This window comes from Bubalus bubalis, chromosome 18 (assembly GCF_019923935.1).
Source record: "Bubalus bubalis isolate 160015118507 breed Murrah chromosome 18, NDDB_SH_1, whole genome shotgun sequence".
In the NCBI taxonomy this organism is placed as follows: Eukaryota; Metazoa; Chordata; class Mammalia; order Artiodactyla; family Bovidae; genus Bubalus; species Bubalus bubalis.
The window spans coordinates 50,778,921-50,803,739 of NC_059174.1; the positions used below are offsets into that span (position 1 = coordinate 50,778,921).

At 52.0% G+C, this 24,819-nt stretch overlaps 1 long non-coding RNA gene and 1 pseudogene across 1 annotated transcript in view; both read right to left on the reverse strand.

The window, feature by feature from the left end:
• Positions 1 to 2,610: 2,610 nt before the first annotated feature.
• LOC102405292 overlaps positions 2,611 to 24,819 on the reverse strand; it is a 39,213-nt gene continuing 17,004 nt past the window's right edge. Inside the window, exon 9 of the long non-coding RNA XR_006640170.1 lies at positions 2,611 to 7,202. This is a non-coding gene — a long non-coding RNA (carcinoembryonic antigen-related cell adhesion molecule 3). The remainder of the gene's footprint in view (positions 7,203 to 24,819) is intronic.
• LOC123464556 lies at positions 13,136 to 18,421 on the reverse strand (annotated as a pseudogene).

Genomic DNA, 24,819 nt, shown 5'->3' on the forward strand with positions numbered 1-24,819 from the left:
TGTCTGACTCTTATGCCACCCCATGAATCGCGCAGCACGACAGGACTCCCTGTCCATCAGCAACTCCCGGAGTTCACTCAGACTGATGGCCATCGAGTCGGTGATGCCATCCAGCCATCTCATCCTCTGTCGTCCCCTTGTCCTCCTGCCCCCAATCCCTCCCAGCATCAGAGTCTTTGCCAATGAGTCAACTCTTCGCATGAGGTGGCCAAAGGACTGGAGTTTCAGCTTTAGCATCAGTCCTTCCAATGAACACCCAGGACTGATATCCTTTAGAATGGACTGGTTGGATCTCCTTGCAGTCCAAGGGACTCTCAAAGGTCTTCTCCAACACCACAGTTCAAAAGCATCAATTCTTTGGCACTCACCTTTCTTCACAGTCCAACTCTCACATCCATACATGACCACTGGGAAAACCATAGCCTTGACTAGATGGACCTTAGTTGGCAAAGTAATGTCTCTGCTTTTGAATATGCTATCTAGGTTGGTCATAACTTTCCTTCCAAGGAGTAGGCATCTTTTAATTTCATGGCTGCAGTCACCATCTGCAATGATTTTGGAGCCCCCCAAAATAAAGTCGGACACTGTTTCCACTGTTTCCCCATCTATTTCCCATGAAGTGATGGGACCAGATGCCGTGATCTTTGTTTTCTGAATGTTGAGCTTTAAGCCAACTTTTCCACTCTCCTCTTTCACTTTCATCAAGAGGCTTTTTAGTTCCTCTTCTTTTTCAAAGAGGAACTTCGAGAAAAGATCCTCTTCACTTTTCTCAAAGGGAAAGTACTCGAGGTTTCCTCCTAAGACAACTCAAGTATTTGTCAAGTGTTTACATATCATTTTACAAATCCCAGGGACAGAGGTGCTGGCAGGCTACAGACATGAGGTCGCAAAGGATCGCATACGACCAAGCGACTAACCCTTTCAACACTACATATCATTTATGCTGAATCATGTCCCACTCTGAATTTCCAACATCTCTCATCCAAGATCTTCTCTTATATACCCCACTTCAAGATTTTATCCAGGTGAGATTTGTGTTGATACCAGGCCAATTTCTCTCTGTAGAAGAGGAAGGATCCAGATGCAACATGCTCAGTCCTCGGGCAGGACTGGAGCATCTGTAAGTAGGAGGAGGGTGAGGAAACGTCCGTGTGTCCTGCCTGTTCCAGAGGGTCCATGTGGACACGAAAAGGCTGCATTTCCTTTTCTCCTGTGACCCCTTAGTGTCTTCCGCATGGGGCAGGGCCAGGTGGAATTGGAAGACCAGGGGTGGTGCAGTGATTCTGAACCTCGTCTTCCCGCCTTCTCTGTCTCTGTCCCCATCAGGGGACCTGGTCTTCATAGTGAGAAGGAAGGTGGGGCGTCTCCACAGGACCCTGATCAGAGATTCTTTCAGCAAAAGGGACACAGGGATCAAGCACGCTAGCTCTGGACTCAGTGTCCCCGTCACCCTGTAGATGATTGTAGTAACTAAATTATTAGGATCTAATGGCCTCTTTCGTATTCTAATTTATTAGATTGTTTTTACTTCTTTTTACCTTTTGATATTTGAAGTTTCAAAGGTGAATCTCCATCTTCCGTAAGTCTGAGAAGGGTTGGTGCCAGGGTGGTTCAGTTGTAGTAAAGGTTATTTTTTTGTAGTAGCTTCAGTTTTACAGCAAAAGTGAGGGAAGGTACGGAGTTTTCCTAGATACTTGCCGCCCATGAGTGTAGGGCCTCCTCAGTGTTCAACATGCCACACCCGAGGTGTACATTTTATTAATTGATGAACCCACATGGACACATGAAAATTACGCAGCTTCCATAGCTTCCATTAGGGTTGACACTTGGTACTGTAAGTTGCCGGAGAAGGCAATGTCATCCCACTCCAGTCCTCTTGCCGGAAAATCCCATGAGTGGAGGAGCCAGTAGCCTGCAGTCCATGGGGTCACTAAGAGTCAGACGCGACTGAGCGACTTCACTTTCACTTTTCACTTTCATGCATTAGAGGAGGAAATGGCAACCCACTTCAGTGTTCTTGCCTGGAGAATCCCAAGGACGGGGGAGCCTAGTGGGCTGCCGTCTTTGGGGTCCCACAGAGTCGGACACGACTGAAGCGACTTAGCAGCAGCAGCTGTAACTTGCGTGGGTTTGAACAAGTGGTCATCAGCAACATGGGCTTCCCTGGTGGTGCAGTGGTAAAGAATCCTCCTCCCCGTTTAGGAGACTCAGGTTTGATTTCTGCCTCAGGAAGATCTCCTGAAGAAGAAATGGCAAACCACTCTGGTGTTCTTGCCTGGGAAATCACATGGATAGAGGAGCCTGGCGGGCTAGAGTCCATGGGGTCACAAAAGAGTTGCACATGACTTAGCAACTAGAACAATGCAAGGTCAGTGACAGTCCTGCTGCCCAAGTCACACCAGCAGGGCTAGTGAGCACAGACAGGTGGTTGTGAGTCTGCAGGGTTAGTGAGCACAGAGCAGGTGGTTGTGTGTCTGCAGGGCTAGTGAGCACAGACAGGTGGTTGTGAGTCTGCAGGGTTAGTGAGCACAGAGCAGGTGGTTGTGTGTCTGCAGGGCTAGTGAGCACAGAGCCTATGGTTTTGTGTCTGTAAATTAAAAAACTATGACATACATCGCTTGTTTATTTACCCATAGTCAAATATGGAAACCTCGTGTGTGGGGCGGCCATGATGAACCAGTGTCTATCTACAAGTTAGGCATTGTTTAGATGACTTTCCTGCTGGCTCAGTGGATACGAATCCATCTGCCAAAGCGCGGGACATGGGTTTGATCCCTGGTCAGGAGGATTTCACATGCTTCTGAGCAACTAAGGCCATACATCAGAACTGCTGAGTGTGTGCTCTAGAGCCCAAGAGCTGCAATGACTGAAGTCTGCTTGCCGAGAGCCCCTGCTCGGGAGTAGAGAAGCTGCCTCAATGAGAAGCCGGTGTATCGCAACGAAGACTAGCCCCTGCTCACCGCACTAGAGAAAACTGGTGGAAAACAATGAAGACCCAGTGCAGCCAGAAATAAAAAAATAAATAAAATATTTGCTAAGAGTAGTTCAGAATTAAATGTTATTCCCAAAGTTGTCAGGTCTTCTTTTCATCTCCTTCTTTCTCAAACATCCAGAACACCATTGACACATTGATTTTCCACAGGCTGAGGACCTGCTCTGCCACTGGGGTGACTTCACTGCAAATTTGTTTTCAGTCTGGAACAGCCACTAGCGAACACCCTGCCTTTCACACTGACCATCTGCTCTGCAGTGAACATCCTCACCACAAATCTCGGCCCCCGTGGAGTGTGATCCAGGGGCTCATTCATTCGACACACAGGTATGCAGCTCCCTGCACCAGGCCTGGAGCTGGCCAGTGGACTCAGCAGAAGCAGGACAGGTGAATCCTTCCATGTCCGAGCTCCCAGCTCAGGGATCCTCTTAGAACTGGAGTCCTGGTCAACTTGTGTGCACACTGAGTGCCACTGTATCCCCTAAACTGCATCTGCATGGGGAGTATAGGAAAATGTTCATTTCCAACATCCTCACCCTTTACGGAAAAATTCTGTGAGGAGATAGCACCTGTGTCCATAGGTCCATCTCTCTGCCACATCCCATCCCTCCTTTATGTCCTACCCATCCTTTTCTTCATCTTTTCACTAAGTCCTGTGGCTGTGCCACTGTGGTTGGCCAGATGCCAGGACCCCTGGGATACCTTCAGTAGCTCCCTCTGCTGGTCCATTTAAACACCATGGTTCCACAGGTGGTGCACATGAGCCCGGGTGAGTCCTGCAGAGTCTGTCCCCATGGAAGATAGAGAGGCCCCTGGTAACCCGGTGACCATTATACTGGGTATCTCGAGCATTTTGCATGACTGTTAGGGATGCTGGATGGGTTAGACCCATGCCCTTGGGAAGTATAGTGCTGGGTTTGCGTGTCAGAGTTACCCCTGTCAATGGTACATTTATGGAGAAGAGGAAGTGTGGGGTGACTGTGGAGCCCTAGTTCCTTCTCTTCCCTGGGGTTCACAGGCAGACGGAGGAGCCCTCAGGTGATGAATTGTACCCTGGAGACTGGTCTTCAGGCCCCACTTGCTCCTCAGCAGGACCCTTGCTCTGTTGGAAGCATGGAGAGATGGCAAAAGCTCTCACACAGGCTTGAAGCTCAGACTGGAGGAGCTGGGAGGGTAGGCCAGGTGTTCTGCTCAGCCTTGCTCCCTGGGGGAGGGGGGATCATTTGGAGAATGAGGGAACAGGAGGCTGTGCTCAGGGGGCCTCCAGGCTAGGTGATGGCTGTCTCCAAGGTCAGGTACCGAAGGTCAGGACTCAATCATGAAACGTTCCCTCCAAGTTGTAGACAAGCTGGTTATCTGACACTCAGCGGCAGGGAGATACTCTGAGAGGACAAAGTTAGTTCTCAGCCTCCTTGAGGACACCCTCCGGGTGCAGGATCATTCACCTGGGAGTTATCATGGCTGTAGCTACAACTAATACACACACAGGAGAAAGTGCTCCCGATTCATAAACTAGAGCAAAGCGGGTTATCCCTGAACACATTCTACTATGTTCATCTTTGTCATGGAGGAGAAATGGGCAGGATATCCAGCCATCCCTTCCCGTTGATGGGGGCTGAGCACAGCAGAGACACTGTCCATGGTGCTGATGAACACAGGCCACCTGGAGACTTGGGAGTTGTGGTCTTTGAGTCACATCTGCTTTTCATTCTGAAAAATCGGGCATTGCTAGAAAAGAAGAGGCTTCCATGGTGGCTCAGACAGTACAGAATCTTCCTGCTATGCGGGAGACCTGAGTTTGATGAACCTACAGAGATGGCAATGGTTATCCACTCCAGTATTCTTGCCTGGAGAATCCCATGGCAGATGTGCCTGGAGGGTTACAGTCCATGGGCTTGCAAAGAGTTGGACAGACAGAGCAAGTTTCACTTCACCAGAAAGAAGAGGTGGGGAGAGCTGCAGGGAGTGTGGACTGGCCTCGATCTCCAGGGCTCAGAGCCAGTGAGATTGCTGTGGACATCGTGGCAGGTCTTGACCCCACATCGGCATGACAAAGTCCAAGCTCCCCAGAGCAGACTGCAGTGAGGGAAGATGATGCCCACGGCCTTGAGAGGAGTGGTAGGCAGAGCACAGAACCCTAAGAGATGTCCACAACTTCAAGCCACAATCCGAGAAATGTGCCCCATGATTAAGGAAACCTACAGATGAAATTCAGATCACGTGACTGGGAGATATGGTGGGGTGACTTGGAGATTATGGTGGGCTATGTTTTGGGCTGAGTCCAATACGTTCACAATGTTCCAAGGCAGGAGAGGCAGAGCCAGAGGAGATGGGATGATGGAAGGTGAGCTTGGGGAGCTTTAAGATGTTCCACTGCTGGCTTTGAAGATGGAGGAAAGGGCCACAAACCCAGGAAAGCAGGCAGCCTCTCACAGCTTGGAAAGGCAAAGAAATGAACTGTCTGTAGAATCCAGAAAGAACTTGACACTGTGGTTTGTGCCCGTACATTTGTGGTCATTTGTTACAGAACAATAAGGAACACCAAAAAGTGTCACCTTGTCTCATCCAAGACTGCGCCTGGGGGGATAAGAAGTAATTTAGACCTAAATCATGATCGGAAGCTTTGCAGGTGGTTTCTCTTACCTCTCATCTCATCTCAGCACAGATGATACTTGGCCACTGGCAGAGCATGCTTGTCAACTGTGGGCTCTGTGCCCTAGGGCACACACTTGCTGTGTTTGTGTGAGCATGGGCATGCGATCCGAGCGGAACTATATGAGAACAGACCTATCCCAGGGACCTCAGGAGAGACTGAGACCTGCTAGCCCAGGTGTGTGGCGGGAGCTGCAGGTGAGATCCGGGTGGGAAGGCCCTTGAGACACTTTGAGGAGGAGACAGGTGAGCCCTTTGCCGTGGTAGCCAGGTTGAGTATTAGGTAGAGCCTGCACCTTTGCCCTGAGGCTCACGTGTGTGTGTGTTGGGAGCAGGCTCACGATCTGCATCGAAAAGCAAACTGGAAACCAGCAGGAAGTGGATAGAGGTCACAGGAAGTTCCTGGGAGGACCTTGCTCAGAGCATGGCTTCTGGGTCCCTCTTACTTTGGTGACTCTGATTGCTCCTCTTGGTTCCCCCAGAGGGAACAATGTCCTCAGGGCTTAGGCCCTTAGGGAAACAACAGAAACCCATGGAGAGAGAAGGCATTCTGGATCCTAGATCTGGGGACAGACAAAAGTTCCTGTCCCATCGCTGACTCACTGGAGATTAGTTCAAGCAAACTCCGGGGGATAGTGAAGGACAGGGAAGCCTGGTGTGCTGCAGTCCATGGGGTCCCAAAGACTCAGACACAACTTAGCAACTGAACAACAAAAACTCATATGAGGCAGCACCAGTTGGGGCCAGCAGGGCCTGGTGAACAGGGCCAGAGGGCTCAGGACACCAAGAGGCTGCAAAGGGGCCTCACCCATAAAAGTTGTCTCACCCACGACTCGTCCTTCCTGACTCGTGTTCTAGTGTGTCTCAGATGGTCCCATTTCCTGTGCTCCAGAGACTCCATGCCAAGTGAGCAAGCACTGGCAGGTGTCTGGGACCCCAGGGCAGTGTGAGGACTGCCGAGTGCCCATGTGGCTGCCAAGGGTCTGGTGACCTTCCTTGCCTGTTAGCATGCCCCCTCCCTCCATTCTCACAATCTTCCCCTTCCTTTCCCCCAGGAAATAGATGGGGAGGTCAGGTAACTAGAGCTAATACTTTCCCCGAGGAACCATGGACAGACTGGAGCAGAGATTCCGGTGAATTTCTTGCTGGACAAGACCCAAGGGCAGTATGTTTTGCAACCAGGGGAAGGAAAGTGCTCTTGATTCAGATCTCTCTGGTGGTCCACAGTGGGTCAGAGGCCCAGTCACTTGCCTGTTGAAACCTCCCCCCACTGTGGGAATCGCAGCCTGAGTTCTGGTCCATCCAGGCTTCAGGGCAGCCTGTCAGTGTCTCCAGGAATCCAGGAGGACCCTGAGCCTGGGCCCAGGTTCCCGAATAGCCTCAGGTCTCAGAGCTGGTTCTCCACCTCAGGCTCTTCCTCATGACCTCACTCGGGTCTTGGGTCTCAGGTAAGCTCTTTCCCACAGTCCGTAAGGAGACGTGTCTGGAGGAACTAAGGACCCACATCTGCTTTGTGGCTGATATTACAGTAAACGTCTGTGTCCGGTCGTAGTAATTCCTGCAAAAGAAAACCGATGCCTTCGAGCTCATGTAACCTTCTTAGATGACTTCCCAGGGACTTCCCAGCCCCGGGTCACCCAGGGTCTGTTCGTGTCAGAGGTTTTTGATCCAGACCCACCTCCCCTTCATCCCCTTTCCATCTTTCCTGCTATTTCTTGGCCCTCCAAACACAGCCAGGTGTGCAGGGGGCACTTCCAATACCCCTTGGGCTTATGAGACCAGAACTTGGATCCCCACACTCACCTGGTAGATGGGAGCTGGTGGCCTGGCATCAGGTAGGGAGGCCTGGGCATGGAGGAAGCGGGCATCAGAGGAGAGGGAAGGAGAGTCATTTCTCCCGAGCAGCCATGTCCAAGCCTGCAGCCCCGACCCCAAATCCTATCTGGACTCTGTTTCCCACCATTGTTAGCCTGGCTCCCCTGACTGATGATCCAGTGCCACTCTCTTCCTGGCTGAACTCCAAGGTTCTCTGAGGTCAAGTCAGGGGACCAGGGCAGCCTCTGGCTAAGGTTGTGGGTGGTCATGTCCCTGAAGTGCATCCAGCTCCCAGCTTGGTGGGACTTGCCATGTTCTAACTACTCTTATGAGCTTCCCTGGTGGCTCAGAAGGCAAAGAATCTGCCTGCAAGCGGGAGACTGAGGCTCGATCCCTGGGTCAGGGACATCCCCTGGAGAAGGCAATGGTAACCCACTCCAGTATTCTTGCCTGGAGAAATCCATGGACAGAGGAGTCTGGCAGGCTACAGTCCATGGGGTCACAAAGACTGGACATGACTGAGTGACTTTCAACTACCCTCGAGTGAAGGGTGTCTCACAGTGCTTCAGGGTTGGACAGTCCCCCTGCCCTGAGCCTGTGAAGCGGGGATGCTGGGGAGAAGAGACAAGGAAGGAAGGTACTTACCTGGGAGACAGAGCTGCCAGAGGGACCACGTCCTGGGAGGAGACAGGAGTTACCACTGAGCATGTGAGGAAGCTTAGCCCATTCTCCTAGGAGAGGTTGGACGTCCACCTTCCGGAGAACCATGGGAGAAAGATCCCCACCAAGGGAGAGAACCTCTGGCAATTTCAGGCCTCAGTAAGGGCAATGGAGCCTCCCAGGATGATAACTCATAGGAAAAGCAGACTAGCCAATCGGGTCCCCTGTGCTGAAGACCCAGAGAAAGAGCCAGAGACCCTGGGGGTGGCAGGCAGGAACAGACATGGCAGGGCCTGACCGGGGCTCCCCGCTGTCCTGGGCTGAACAGACACTCACCTGAGGTGGATGCTGGGGGCCAGTTCCCTCTGTTGTGCAGGCAGCCGGGGTTAGGAAAGAAAAACAAAACAGGCATATTTGTGAGGAGTGCAGATGGAGGTCAAGGCTTTGTTATCAGAACATGGGACAGGAGGATCCCCATGTCCAAGCAGGGGCTGGACACCGCCTTTCTCCACCAAGGCTGCTTAGGACCGGAGGGCCCAGTAAGGACAAGGAGGAAAGTCCTTAAGAAGCCATATCTGCCCTGAGTCCAGAGGGGTAGGACCATAGGCTAATAGGGTTCCGGAGAAAGTGGCCAGCGATGCCCCAACGCTCTGGGAAAGGCATCCATCCATCCCAAGCTTTGTCTGAGTGGATTCATCAGGCTTATGGAGAGAGCAGGGCCAGTGCATGGGGAGGAAAGCGGTCACCAGTGACTCTGGGATCTCACTGAGTGCAGTGTCGCTGCTGTGGCCACCCGCCCTCACCCAGCAGCTGCTCAAATGTGACAGTGGCCTTGTCCTCTGTCTCCATCTACCTGGACGTTAAGTGTAAAGACATCCCACCACCTGCGGACCTGGCACGATGTTCTGTCTCATGCATCAGGGGTGTTGTTAATGTATCTGCCATGTGGGGGCATTTGACCCCACCTGGCCTGTCCAAACTTTCACTCTCTGGCCAAGTGTGGACTTGGCAAGGACGACCCTCAGATCCTGGCCCTGTGACTACCCCTCATCAGAGTAGCTGGATTTAAATATACAGGAAGAGATACCTTTTTCTGAGTACTTACTACCTGCCAGCCTACATACAGAGAATGAGGACAAGCAGGGGTCTTAATTGTGTAAACTGATAGATGGGCCTTTCCTGGTGGTTCATAGGTAAAGAATCCACCTGCCAATTCAGGGGACACAGTTTCGATACCTGGGCCAGGAAGATTCCCTGGGGAAGGAAATGGCAACCCACTCCAGTATTCTTGCCTGGGAAATTCCACGGACAGATGAGTCCATGGAGTGGCAAAAGAGATGGACACAACTTCACGACTAAATAACAAAATAAATGAGGACGGTGTTAAGGAAGCCGCCATAGGTCAATACCTGGTGAGGCAGGAACTGAAGGACCAGAGAGAATACCCGTGGGGAAGTGGGGAGGTCCGGGAGATCCAGGCTGGAAATTGGAGGATGGGGTGTCCTTCCTCTAGGACTAGGGTCAACCTGGGGGCGGGGGCAGCATCTGGGAATGCCACTGTACCTGTGAAGGAAAATGAAATACCCCAGGACAGCCAGCGGCGTCAGGACGAGCAGGACCCCAATCACAATGCCAGTAATGGCCCCCACATCGAGGGCTCGAGCGTTTTCTTGCCCTGAAAGCAGAAGAGAGAGAGAGGGGAAATGGGGTCCGAGTTCACTGGAGGGAATACCAGGAGGAGTCTCACAGGGAGAGGGCCTGGTTAGGAGGAAGGAGACGCTCTGAGGCCTGTGTGCTTGCGTGTCTTGTCATCACAGTGTCCTCCTGACTCTCCCACTGCACGAGGCTGCATCATTTCCCTCTTCATCAGATTTGAAACCTTGGACTTGCTCCAACTCTCCATTCTCTCACTGTAGCCATTTCCATGTCCTGTTCATTTTCCTTTGAAGGACTCTTTTCTTCTCACATTATGCCCCCTCCCTCTGATTTTTTGTTTCCATCACCACTGTCGGTCTTAGAGGGTAGTTCCTCTCCAGTCCACCCAACATTGATTAGTAGTAGTAATATTAATGAACTGTTTCCAGGTACTCCTGTGCGACTGGCACAGTGGGAAATCCTTTACACCCATTTTTTCTGATCTTTCCATCCCCATGAGGGAGGGGTTGTCATCCCCGCTGTGCATTCACAGATTTGAGACACACAGTTCTTCAATAAAGGAATGGAGGCCACAGAGCTAGGACCAGGTGACACAGAAATGTAACCCAGTTGTTTGACTCTACAGCCAAAACCCACAGCGCTGAAAACCAAAATCTCCCCTGTGAATGTTTCTTGCCTGCGGACTCTGTGTGGGTAAGAATTTTACCTACAGGGAGAATTTTAATCTCATTCCCTTCCTAGTGACCAACCTCACAGCAGCCCTATGATCCATCTCTTCTTCACCAGTTTTACAGACGGGGAAAGGGAGGCACAAGATCCAGTGCCTTGCCTGCAGTCAAACAATTCTCACAAACAATAACTAAACTATGACAAAATTAGCTAAGTTTTGCATAATTAATTAAACACATTGTTCTACAGGCTCCGAAAGGAGACTACCCACGTCCTCATTATTTGCATTCATTACACACCCACTTCCAGTGAAATTACACGGGAAGATGGAGAGGTGTGGAAGGTCACTATAGTGCTCAGTGGGGCGCTGGACCACACCTGCAGACTCTGACTGGGAGGAGAGCCCACACTGACAGGACCCGCACCCTCTGTCCTGACACTGTTGCTTGTCTGGGACAGCATCACCTTCTCAGTGAGCCGTAAACTCTGCTCACTGATTCACGGACCATTGGATGCTTGTCCCCATATCACTTGGTCTGCCTGCACCCAGAGTGGAAGGCTCGTGGGATTCCTAAGAGGGAGGGATTGACTACCAAAGAGCATGACCTTCGTCTGTGGTTCCAGATCACTGGGATTGGCTCCTCTGTCCATGGAATTCTCCAGGCAAGAATACTGGAGTGGGTTGCCATTTCCTCCTCCAGGGGATCTTCCTGACGCCCAGGGATCAAACCTGCATCCCTTAGTCTCCTGCGTTAGCACTGGCAGGCAGGTTCTTTACCACTAGCTCCACATGAGAAGCCCCTAGAGGGGGAAGACAGTACATCAAACTTGAGGAGAAGTCCAGTTCCTTGGCTGATGCCATCTGACAGTTCCGTGGGATGAGCCTTCCTTCTCAGGGTCCACAACTAGCCTCCTCTCTTTGTGGTTTTCTGCTCCTAATGTGCTTGTCTGAGATTGACCCAGTAGCTACATAATCAGTGTCCATGTCTAAAGCACTGGAGTCCACAGTGTGAGGGGATGGCTGTCTCCATACTGGGCAGGTGTGAGGAGCACCTGCTTCTCAAGAAAGATGTGTTCTTCCTCGTTGTTAAATTATTTAAACAGGGTTGAAGAAACTCTGGAGCTGAAGTATAAGAAGTGAAAACACTAACTTAGAAGGGCGATTCCTCAGCACGTCTGAGCAGGTAGAAGAAAGCATCCATGAACATGAAGAGAGCAAAAAAGAAGTTATTCAGACTGGGCAGTAGAAAGGGAAAAAAAAAAATGTCGAATAGTGACTCCAAGCAAAGTATTATGCAGAACTCCATCAGGTGGACAAACATAAGCAGTATGGCAGTTCCTGAAGGAGAATAGAGAGGAAAAGCAATGAAAAAAATATATATAAATTAATGGTTTAAAACTTCCGAACTAGATGAAATCACATACTAGAGATGGTTAATGAACTCCAAAAAGGGGTAACTCAAGATACAGACATTGTGACACAATAGAGTCAAATTGTTGAGAGCCCAAGGGAAGAGGAAGTGAAAAACGCAGCGAGAGAGGAGTGACTCAGCATGTGCAGCAGATCTTCAACACTGTGAAAATCGAATTCCACATCAGAAGGCATTGGGATGACTGACTGAAGTCCTAAAAGCAAGACTGTCAACCGGCGAAGCAATGTACACAGAAACTCTCCTCAGTGAAGCTCAGATTAGGACTTTCCCAGATAAACAACAGTCGAGGGAGCTCATTCCCTGGAGACACGGCATATATGAAGTGTGAAAGGAAGCCTTTAAGATGACTGAACAAACATTACACAGCAACTCAGAGCCATAAGTACCTAGAGAAAGTGTCAAACAGACACAAGAGGTAGCTATCTTATCTAAGCCGGTTTATTGTCTTTTATGTAATCGCTTGTTTTTGTTTTTTATTTCAAAGGTATTACATGAGGCAATATTTATAAATCTATATAACAGGCATATATTGTACAAGGATGGCTGAAATATAGGACAGTAAGTGTGTAATATGGAGGCGATGGAGATGCACAGGAACACCCTGTTTGTAATATACTTCATAGAATGTAGTTGGTATTTCAACTCGATAGTTATATGTTTAAGACATAACTGTCATCTTCAAGTTAGGCACTAAGAAAAGAACTGAAATACATTGGAAAGGGGAAGAACACAATCAAATGACACATGCGAAAGGAAATCACCTAAATGCCAAAGAGGAAATAATAGAGGAATTAATGAATAAAGCATGTAAGACATATAACAAATAGCTAGATGGCAGAAGTTCTTTCTTATCGGGAAGTATTTGAATGATAGATAGCCTCAACCTTGAAATTAAAGGCAGAGGTTGACAGAATGGATAAAAATTATGACCCATCTCTATACTCTCTTCAAGAGATTCACTTTAGATACAAAGACATAGAAGGTTGAAATAAGGCTGGAAAAAGATATTCTATGCAAATAGCAATAAAAAGAGGATTGAGGTGGCTGTATGAGTGTCTGATAGAATAATCTCTAAATTAAAAAAGCCTGCAAGAGACACTGCCATTGCTAAGTGGCTTCAGTCGTGTCCGACTCTGTGTGACCCCATAGACGGCAGCCCACCAGGCTTCCCCATCCCTGGGATTCTCCAGGCAAGAACACTGGAGTGGGTTGCCATTTCCTTCTCCAATGCATGAAAGTGAAAAGTGAAAGCGAAGTCGCTCAGTCATGTCCGACCCTCGGCGACCCCATGGACTGCAGCCGTCCAGGCTCCTCCATCCATGGGATTTTCCAGGCAAGAGTACTGGAGTGGGGTGCCATTGCCTTCTCCGGCAAGAGACATTAGGACCTTGCATATCAAGAAAAGTTTCCATCCATCAAGGAAATAGAACAATTATAAGCATTACACACCCAACACCACCAGAATTATGAATCAAAAGTGGACAGCGTCGAGGGGAGAAATAGCTCGGTCATAACAGTGACACTATAACACCCCACCTTCAATAATGGACACAGCATCAGAGAGATTTCAGTGAGAACTAGAGACCGTGAGACCTAACCGACCAACAGACAGCACACAGTCATAGGAGTTTATGTTGCGCAAAGTGCAGTCCGCAAGGCCCCCAGCTCTCACCACACATGACCACCGCCCATCCTGTGAAGAAACGGTGTCACTTCCACTGTAGAGACGATGGTGCAACTAAGAAAGACAAGTGGAGGGACCTGGAGTTGAGTGTGGCGGCAAGCCTGCAATCACAACAGTGCGAACTAACATCCTGACACTTACTGCCTCAACACGTCTGCTGTGCTTTCCACCTTCATCGGAGCACGTATTCACAAAGGTCTATAAAGTGCATAGTAAACACCACTGTACACATAAGAAAAAGGAGATTTAGGTTTTATGACTCACCGGGGCTTCCCAGGAGGCACTAGTGGTAAAGATGCCACCTGCCAATCAGGAGGCGTAAGAGACACGGATTCAGTCCCTGGGTGGGGAAGATCCCCTGGAGGAGGTCACGGCAACCCCTGCAGTGGAAGGTGGAGTCTTAACCCCTGGACTGCCCAGGAAGTCCCAGGTACTGATTTTAGTGCTGCTTCCAGCGGTCTTGGCAACAAGGCTTCACAGCAGAGGGCCAGGAGAAATCAGGGGATGAGGAGGGGAGAGACAGCACACATTCCAATTGCTTCAAGTGAAGGAAATGAGATGATAGGCTCATTTTTGGTGGAGATAATAAAAGAAGCTTATCCAGTGAAAATGGGCTTCACTGGAGGCTTAGACGGGAAGAGTGCCTGCAGTGCAGCAGACACGGGTTCGATCCTTGGGTCAGGACGATCCCCTGGAGTAGCGAATGGCAGCCCACTCCAGGATTCTTGCCTGGGAAATCCCATGGACAGAGTAGCCTAGTGAGCTCAAGTCCGTGGTGTCACGAAGAGTCGGACACCACTGAACGACTAAGACAGGAGGCGACGGTGGTCACTCACAGGTCACACTCAGCCTGAGGGGGCCACTCTTGCTGGAGAGGCCCCTGTTGGAGACCTCACACTGATAATCCCCGGCGTCCTCTCTGCTGACGGGGTCTATGGTGAGGGTGCTGTTGTCTGAGGACAGTGTCATCCTGTCTGCGAGGAGGAGACTCTGGCCTTTGAAGAGCCAACGTATGGAGACCCCAGTCTCATCTGTGAGGCAGGTCAGGACCACGGGGCCCTCATGTTCTGGGACTGTGGTGTTGCTGGCTTGGAGGGAGGGCCGTGCCACTGGGTCTGTGGAGAGACAGAGGGATGACTGCTGAGAGTGGGTCAGGGGCCTGGGCCTTGCTCCCTCCTCAGTCTCGGGGCCCAAGACCTCTGTAAAGGTGACTGTGAGGAAGGCCCTGGGTCTTTGTTCAGGTGGCAACGGGAAAGAGTGATTCCACACCTCCTCTGACCCCCAGATCACACCAGAGAGACCCTTGCCTGGTTGCTGGGACAAGAGTCTAGTACTAGACTGCTCTGTTGCTATCAGTCCTGGGAACCTTGATCTTCTGACTGTGGGGCCAGCCAGGCCAGTCAGGGAATGTGGGATCTGAGAGTACATGTTGTGATTGGGGATAGAGAGCCTGGGCGTATTGCGGGGCCTCACACTGACAAGCCGGAAGCGCTGTGTGGCTGGGTTAGAGGCTGTGTGGCAGGAGAGGTTGAGGTTCCCCTCTGGATGGTCAGAGGAGTCTGAGGGGTAGTGGTGGGGTGTCCGGACCATTTGGAGCAAAGAGCAGAAAGCCACACGTGGTGCAATCAGAGGGAAGGGAAGTTCCTGGTCTGTATTGGGGCCCCTGGGTCCTTTATGCTCACTCTTTGTGAGTCTGACGTTAATTTGTTTCTCCCATCATATTCTGGTGATCCTTAGCCACCCACACAGAGCAGCCCATCCCCTCCCTGTCCTCATTCAAGGTGGACCTGCCTGGGCTTGCCTGGGGCAGGAAGTCATGGGCAGTCTGGGTGTCCAGGGGTGATGGCCCATGCACTCGGACCTGAGAGGGAGGGGTGTGGATTGGCCTCTGGCAGCATGCATTTGGGTGGGCAGCTTAGGTCACATAGGAGCAGAGGTTACTCACAGAGGACATCCAGGGTGAATGGGTCACTGCGGCTGATGCCCACTGGGTTCCGGCTTCACACATAGGGTCCTTTCTCTTTCCTTGTGACATTGAACACAGTGAGAGTCCTCTTGTCCTCAGACAGTTCCAGCCTGGTGCTCTTGGGGAGGCTCTGATTGCTGATCCACCACATGTAGGAGGTGGTCTGGGTCTTAGGTCCACATGTTAACACCACAGTGTCCTCATGCTCCCAGGGGTTGGAGTTGTTGCTGGTGATGACGGGTCTGGGTAGCACCGCTGTGCAGATAACAGACAGAACATTGCCCTGAGCCTCCCTGGACGCTCAGACAGTAAAGAATCTGCCTGCCAGTGCAGGAGACCTGGGTTCAATCCTGGTCAGAAAGATGCCCTGGAGAAGGGAATTGCCACCCAGTCAATATTTTTGCCTGGAGAATAACCTGGACAGAGGAGCCTGGTGGGCTACAGTCCATGGAATAGGAAAGAGTAGGACATGACTGAACGACTAACACTCTCACTTTCTCATACTTTTGGCTCCTCTAAAAGCATCTTTCAGCAAAATTGGCATCCTTTGCCTCTCAGCCAGACTTTAAAGAATAAGGCAGGCTTGTGTGTGGCAGGACAAATGCATGGGGACCTGAGCTCAGAGAGTTTGAGGCCACCTGCTCTAGGTCTGGGAGAAGCACAGGCCTCCTTGGGGGTTGATTGTGCAGCAGCGTTAGTGGTGGACAGAACAGGGTGGATTCAGAGACCGCCTGGCATCTCTCCTGGTTTTCATAAACCAGCCTCAGGAGAGAGCTCCCTGGGCTGCACCCTGGGGTCGAGGACCTGCCAGGAGTGTCTTCCTTCCTCTGTTCCTCTCTGGGGGTGCTGAGATTTCTCTGGTGTCTCCAAGTGCCCGAGGGCATTTGGTTGATTCCTGGGGACCTTGTACCTGTGTGCTGTCCATGCCGAGTCTCAGGATTAGGACCAGACTGTGCCCCTGCGCGGATGTGGCTCTTGGGGCTGAGCCCTGGGGTGACCAGCTTGGGAGCCTGCGGATTTGGCACAGACTTCCCAGGGTCACTGGAGGCAGGAGCCCTGGGACAGGGTCTGGGAGGGGCTTCCTGGGGCTGGGCTTCTCTGTGAAGATCCCTGGGGCCCTCAGGCCAGGGTCTTCCCTGAGCTGCAGGGTCTTCCTCAGGGTCATGGTCATGGGGGGGCCCAGGGGGCTGGACTGAGAGCGCTCTCCCTCTGCCGAGTCCCTCATCAGACCGTCCTTCTCTCTACACAGTGTCTGCAGGCCTGGCTTCCTGGAAAGGATTTCTGACCCTTTGGAGTTTGTCTCCACAGTGTGTGCCCTGCACCTAATGTGCAAACCCCGACACGGGACACAATGAGAGGGTATGGAGGCGCCATCCGGGTCAATCAGAACAGAATTCGCCCCCCCAACACCCCAAGGTCAGAGAGGAGGCACTCACAGTGTACGTGGAGGTGTCCAGTTTTCTTTCAGCCTGTAAATCATCCTTTGTAACGAGCAGGGTGTAGGATCCTGTGTCTTTCTGGGTGACGCTCTGGATCAGCAGGGTTCCGTTGGGGTAAAGTGTCTCCCGTCCGCTGTGTGCAGGCCCTTTGGTAGTGAAATTAGTGGCTACCCTATATGATGCAATTAGCTGGGAGTTCTCTACCCTTTCTCCTCTGTGCCAGGCATAGCCTAGAGGATTCTCTGTCACGTTGTGGGCAAGGAGAAGAACATCCGACCCTTCTGCAGCAAGGGGGGGCACCGTTTCAATAGTGAGCTGGGCAGTGGTGGGCAGGGTCCAGAAAGTTAACAGTAAGACTAGGAGGGAAGAGAGAGAAACCAGTTACTATTGTGACCTGTGTGGGGGATGGGAAAATGGTGCCCTGGGTCCTGAGCAGGTCTCTTCATCCCTCAGCCTTAGTGTGTGAGTGTATGTGTGTGTGCATGTGTGTGTGTGCATGTATGTGTGTGTGTGGTTCAAGGTCAGCAGCATGACCCCCGTCACTTCAGCCCCTCTGGGTTCGTTTTTCCTCTGCTTCCCCGGCTGTCCCCTGGCTCCCTTCCTTGCTGCCCTCACACGCCTGCTCACACTCAGGGCCTCTTGGGAGATGCCCCTCCTCCGACCAGCTGGTAAAGACCCTCGGTGCTCACTTGCTGACCTTCCCCGTCCCTTTTCCTGCGTGACGCCTGCAGCACTGCCAGCTCTCCATCTCTCTGCTCGTCTGTCTTGCTCCCCACAGAGCGGGCTCCGTGGGCAGGGCTTGTCTGATCCTGGTTATAGCCCAGGCCTGGACCAGGTTCTAGATATTAATTCCTGGAGGTGAAGGACAGAGAGGTCCCAGGAATTCCACAGCCTGGCGTTTGCCGGCTTCTAAGGGTGCGGGTACGGACAGTGTTGCTGTCCTGGTTATGTGCTTTTCTGTAGTGACACCCAGACATAAATAATTGCTATTGTCATTAGTTTTCAACAATTCCTGCTCAGTAAAGAATAACTCATAAAACCTACAGCAGTTGAGGTCTTCCCGCCCCTCACCAGCTCTAGTTCATGGAGAGTCTCCTGTGGCTGAGGCCCCCACCCTCCCCTGCTCCGCTGTCCTCTGCCCTCAGGTCTGAACAGAAGCCCTCTGTCCCCTCTCAGAACCCTGTCTCCCCCAGACACCAGCAGTCTCTTCTCTCCAGTCTCTGCCCACTCCCTGAAAATTGTCCCCTCTCACCTGCCAGGACGAGCCTGTTCCAGGGGACATGCCTCGTGCTTGCAGGGCCTGCCGGCGGCTCCATGGCGCCTGCTGTCTGCTGTGTCCCTCTCTCTGTGAGGAGAACTTCTGGTCCAGAAACGCTCAGAAGCACTGCAGTCTGCTGTGTGAGCTCCGCTGTCCTTCCCCCTGTGTGCTGGGCCTCCTCCGGGGGCAGGAGCACTTCGCTGGGTCACGTGGCCCAGGGCGGGGTCTCTGTCCAGGCCCCGCCCTCTGCCTCCCCTCCCCTCCTTCCCTCACTGGTGGCCCCCCTCCCTTCCCCTCTGTATTTCTATTCCCTGAACTCTACTGAGTCCCCTGCCTTCTAGAGCAGTGATTCTCCACCTACACACACACACACACACACACATCTACACACGCACACCACACACACACATACCTACACATACAGCTACACACAGACATCTACATACACACACATCTATACCCACACATGCACACACACACACCCTTGTCTGGAAAAGCACAACCTTGGGGTGTCCGGGCCCGAGGTCCCCACTGCTCTGGATCAGATGCACACTCAGCCTCCCCGACAGCCCTCTGTCATCCCCTTCTGGCTTTTCCCTTCAGAGGAGGAGCCTGGGGGTGGGGGGTGCATGAGGAACACTTGTCACAGGGCCGACATCCCCACGGTGCGTGGGAATCACCTGTGGAGCTTCATGAAGACTGCGAACCCCCAGGTGACACCTTAGAAATGCTGTTTCAGCAGCCCCCAGGTCACACGCTCGCCCAGCCTGGCTGAGACCCCAGAACACCGGTTAGGCTGCCCCACCCACCCCAGTGTTGGCCTCTGCTGTGTTTTGGTCTGGGGTCTCTCAGCACAACGCACACATCCAGCGGTTTCCAAATGTTGGTGGTAATTGTTCCCGTGACACAGAAACCCAGCTGGATGCCCAGGGGCTTCCTGTTGTTCTCAAATATCTGAGAAGACTGCATTTACTCCCCCCTCAAGGTCACACTGACTCTGGAGGAGAGAAAGGAGTCAGATGAGCGATGACTGGAGAGGGGACCTGACCTCCATGTTCCAGTGTCACCAGCCTGGCGTCTGTTTTCAGGGACAGAACCCAGAACCGGGTGTCAGGTGGAGCTGCAGTTCTCAGGTGAGAAGGGAAAGGCTTCCTGTGTCCTGGGAGGAGAGGAACCTGGTGCTGATGGGTGGGCAGACTGTGGGCTCCCTGGTCCTCGGGTCAAGTTCCGGAAGACTCTCCGTCTCCGTGTCTGTTGCCTGAGCCTTGGTTCAGAAACTGTCCGGGTTCTCCTTGCCATTACAGGGCCTCCTCTGTCACCCTGGCTGATCTTTCTGTGGTCACTGTGATCTTTCCCACGGGTGGTTGCAGGCAGGGATGAGAGCTGGCATGGGTGCCCATAGGCCCCTAGAAGGTTGGGCAGCATAGTGTGGGCACATATGAGGGGCTCTGAGGGTCTGTAGAGGAGGGATCCCTGGGGTCTAACGCCTGATGATCCGAGGTGGAGTTGATGTAATAATATTAGATATAAGTGCACAGTAATTGTAACGCGCTTGAATTATCGCCAAATCATCTCCACCACTCCGCAATTGTCTTCCATGAAACCGGTCCCTGGTGCCCTTAAGGTTGGAGACCGCTGTTTAGAAGGAGGGATGGAAATCAGGCTCCTTCTCCACTTCCTTAGGCAAAACAAAGTTCACCTGTTAATTTCCTGTTTGGCCCAATGTTGCCCCCTGGAGGTCATGAGCAGACCCGGGGACGATGTAACAGGCTGCTGCTGCTGCTGCTGTTGCTGCTAAGTGGCTTCAGTCGTGTCCGACTCTGTGCGACCCCAGAGTCGGCAGCCCACCAGGCTCTCCCGTCCCTGGGATTCTCCAGGCAAGAACGCTGGAGTGGGTTGCCATTTCCTTCTCCAATGCGTGAAAGTGAAAATTGAAAGTGAAGTCGCTCAGTCGTGTCCGACTCTAGCGACCCCATGGACTGCAGCCTTCCTGGCTCCACGTCCATGGGATTTTCCAGGCAAGAGTACTGAGGGCTGCTGGGGATGCAAACGCCAAAGGGTGTGAGTTGGCTCTGCGCCCTGGGCAGAGGTGGGCGCTGACCTCCTGACTAGAGGCTATCAGCCAGGGTTCAGGTCACTGTGGGTCCCCAGGCTTCCTGACCTCATCCCAGTGCAGGGTGAGCCCAGGGGGACAGTGGACATTGTTCAGGGGCAGGAGAAGCATCCATCCAGGTGGACGTGTGCTCAGGAGGAGCTCTCAGTCCCTGAGGCTTCAAAGGAAGGGCCGGCGGGGGGTCTCGGGGCTTTGGGGAGAGGATGGCGGCCTGTGGGCTGGACTCCAGAAGGCCCTGTCCTTCTCCACCTCACAGCACTGGGCCTGCACCCTAGTTCTCTGTGTCCCCATCAGTGGTCTGCTCTCAGCCTCCCCACAGTGCCAGGACCTGGGCAGCTCCACCTGGACACTCTGTCAGGGGAGCCCCTGGACTCCTCTGTCAGTGGAGGGAAGACCCCCGTGGGACCCCAGTCCCCCTGAGATGGAGCAACTGCAGAAGCTGTGTTCCTCTATTCCGGAAGTTCCCCTCCTTTCCCAGGATGCCTTAGGGGTAGGGGCTGAGATGTCTCCAGGGACCACACCCAGGTGTCCCCACAGATCAGGGACCTGGGATGGGAGCTGCTCCGCAATTCCTGTGAGTTCACGCTGGGGCTTCCCCTCCCTTGTGGTCACTCCCTTGGGATGGAGGATCGCGAGTCTGAGCCATGTCAGGTCTCCGAGAGAAGGGGAAGGACTCAAGCTGCCAGCCCAGGCGCTCCAGGGAGACTAGAAGATTCTCCTGAGTAGAGATGGGGGAGAGGGTGTGATTATCTGGGAATGAGCAGAGGTCTGACTCCTCACAGTTAAGAGGCCCCTGTTCTCCCTGCTGACTCCAAGAGGAATCAAGTCCCGTCCTGGGGCAGCTGTGGGCACTGGCAAGTCTCCTCCCACTCTGATGCCAGAGCCGCTGTGTCCACAAGGAATATTCTCTGACCCCTCGGTGTCACACTGGGTGGGGGGTGTGAGTTCTGGCTTCTGTTATGCAGATTCCCTTATCTATTTAAAGAGTATTTATTGAGCATGTGTGACCTGTCAGCCCTGGGTTGTGTCCTGGTGTCCAGAGAATAGGATAGACTTGGACTTCGAGCTCACACAGCTGACCTTGTGACGGGGAGACAGACATTCAGAGAAAATCCTGGAAATAAGGAGCTAATTATGATGGAGGGATAGACTGAAAGGGAAGGGTCTGGTGGAAAGGAAAGGGTCCGGAGTGTGTCATGGAATCTCAGCTGGACTGGGTGTCATGGAAGGCACCCCTGCGAAAGTGATCTTTTGACTGAGATGAGAAGGGTGAGCAGACCCTCAGCAGAGAAGGATGGGGCTCAGAGGGCAGAGCTACCTGAGGGGAGTCTGGCCTTCAGGTGGGCCTGGCTGGGAGGAGGAGCTGCCAGAGTCCTGTGTGGGGAACTGGGAGAGTGGGGAGGACTGTGGACGGAGTAGTTTGGTGAGGGTCAGAGGCTGCTGGGCGGTGGGAGCTGCTAAGTGGGAAGGAGGTGGGCAGCCCTGTGGAGGCTCCAGACTATGGAGGAGCTCTGCCGCCCTCCGGCGGCCATAGAGGGGAGTGTCGAAGGGAAAGTTCTGTTCAGTTCAGTTCAGTTCAGTCCCTCAGTCGTGTCTGACTCTTATGCACCCCATGAATCGCGCAGCACGACAGGACTCCCTGTCCATCAGCAACTCCCGGAGTTCACTCAGACTGGGCCATCGAGTCGGTGATGCCATCCAGCCATCTCATCCTCTGTCGTCCCCTTGTCCTCCTGCCCCCAATCCCTCCCAGCATCAGAGTCTTTGCCAATGAGTCAACTCTTCGCATGAGGTGGCCAAAGGACTGGAGTTTCAGCTTTAGCATCAGTCCTTCCAATGAACACCCAGGACTGATATCCTTTAGAATGGACTGGTTGGATCTCCTTGCAGTCCAAGGGACTCTCAAAGGTCTTCTCCAACACCACAGTTCAAAAGCATCAATTCTTTGGCACTCACCTTTCTTCACAGTCCAACTCTCACATCCATACATGACCACTGGGAAAACCATAGCCTTGACTAGATGGACCTTAGTTGGCAAAGTAATGTCTCTGCTTTTGAATATGCTATCTAGGTTGGTCATAACTTTCCTTCCAAGGAGTAGGCATCTTTTAATTTCATGGCTGCAGTCACCATCTGCAATGATTTTGGAGCCCCCAAAAATAAAGTCGGACACTGTTTCCACTGTTTCCCCATCTATTTCCCATGAAGTGATGGGACCAGATGCCATGATCTTTGTTTTCTGAATGTTGAGCTTTAAGCCAACTTTTCCACTCTCCTCTTTCACTTTCATCAAGAGGCTTTTTAGTTCCTCTTCTTTTTCAAAGAGGAACTTCGAGAAAAGATCCTCTTCACTTTTCTCAAGGGAAAGTACTCGAGGTTTCCTCCTAAGACAACTCAAGTATTTGTCAAGTGTTTACATATATTTTACAAATCCAGGGACAGAGGTGCTGGCAGGCTACAGACATGAGGTCGCAAAGGATCGCATACGACCAAGCGACTAACCCTTTCAACACTACATATCATTTATGCTGAATCATGTCCCACTCTGAATTTCCAACATCTCTCATCCAAGATCTTCTCTTATATACCCCACTTCAAGATTTTATCCAGGTGAGATTTGTGTTGATACCAGGCCAATTTCTCTTGTAGAAGAGGAAGGATCCAGATGCAACATGCTCATCTCGGGCAGGACTGGAGCATCTGTAAGTAGGAGGAGGGTGAGGAAACGTCCGTGTGTCCTGCCTGTTCCAGAGGGTCCATGTGGACACGAAAAGGCTGCATTTCCTTTCCCCCCATGCCCCCTTAGTGTCTTCCGCATGGGGCAGGGCCAGGTGGAATTGGAAGACCAGGGGTGGTGCAGTGATTCTGAACCTCGTCTTCCCGCCTTCTCTGTCTCTGTCCCCATCAGGGGACCTGGTCTTCATAGTGAGAAGGAAGGTGGGGCGTCTCCACAGGACCCTGATCAGAGATTCTTTCAGCAAAAGGGACACAGGGATCAAGCACGCTAGCTCTGGACTCAGTGTCCCCGTCACCCTGTAGATGATTGTAGTAACTAAATTATTAGGATCTAATGGCCTCTTTCGTATTCTAATTTATTAGATTGTTTTTACTTCTTTTTACCTTTTGATATTTGAAGTTTCAAAGGTGAATCTCCATCTTCCGTAAGTCTGAGAAGGGTTGGTGCCAGGGTGGTTCAGTTGTAGTAAAGGTTTTTTTTTGTAGTAGCTTCAGTTTTTTACAGCAAAAGTGAGGGAAGGTACGGAGTTTTTCCTAGACTTGCCGCCCATGAGTGTAGGGCCTCCTCAGTGTTCAACATGCCACGAGGTGTACATTTTATTAATTGATGAACCCACATGGACACATGAAAATTACGCAGCTTCCATAGCTTCCATTAGGGTTGACACTTGGTACTGTAAGTTGCCGGAGAAGGCAATGTCATCCCACTCCAGTCCTCTTGCGGAAAATCCCATGAGTGGAGGAGCCAGTAGCCTGCAGTCCATGGGGTCACTAAGAGTCAGACGCGACTGAGCGACTTCACTTTCACTTTTCACTTTCATGCATTAGAGGAGGAAAGGAATGGCCCACTTCAGTGTTCTTGCCTGGAGAATCCCAAGGAGGGGGAGCCTAGTGGGCTGCCGTCTTTGGGGTCCCACAGAGTCGGACACGACTGAAGCGACTTAGCAGCAGCAGCTGTAACTTGCGTGGGTTTGAACAAGTGGTCATCAGCAACATGGGCTTCCCTGGTGGTGCAGTGGTAAAGAATCCTCCTCCCCGTTTAGGAGACTCAGGTTTGATTTCTGCCTCAGGAAGATCTCCTGAAGAAGAAATGGCAAACCACTCTGGTGTTCTTGCCTGGGAAATCACATGGATAGAGGAGCCTGGGGGCTAGAGTCCATGGGGTCAAAAAGAGTTGCACATGACTTAGCAACTAGAACAATGCAAGGTCAGTGACAGCTGCTGCCCAAGTCACACCAGCAGGGCTAGTGAGCACAGACAGGTGGTTGTGAGTCTGCAGGGTTAGTGAGCACAGAGCGGTGGTGGTGTGCAGGGCTAGTGAGCACAGACAGGTGGTTGTGAGTCTGCAGGGTTAGTGAGCACAGAGCAGGTGGTTGTGTGTCTGCAGGGCTAGTGAGCACAGAGCCTATGGTTTTGTGTCTGTAAATTAAAAAAAACTATGACATACATCGCTTGTTTATTTACCCATAGTCAAATATGGAAACCTCGTGTGTGGGGCGGCCATGATGAACCAGTGTCTATCTACAAGTTAGGCATTGTTTAGATGACTTTCCTGCTGGCTCAGTGGATACGAATCCATCTGCCAAAGCGCGGGACATGGGTTTGATCCCTGGTCAGGAGGATTTCACTGCTTCTGAGCAACTAAGGCCATACATCAGAACTGTGAGTGTGTGCTCTAGAGCCCAAGAGCTGCAATGACTGAAGTCTGCTTGCCGAGAGAGCCCTGCTCGGGAGTAGAGAAGCTGC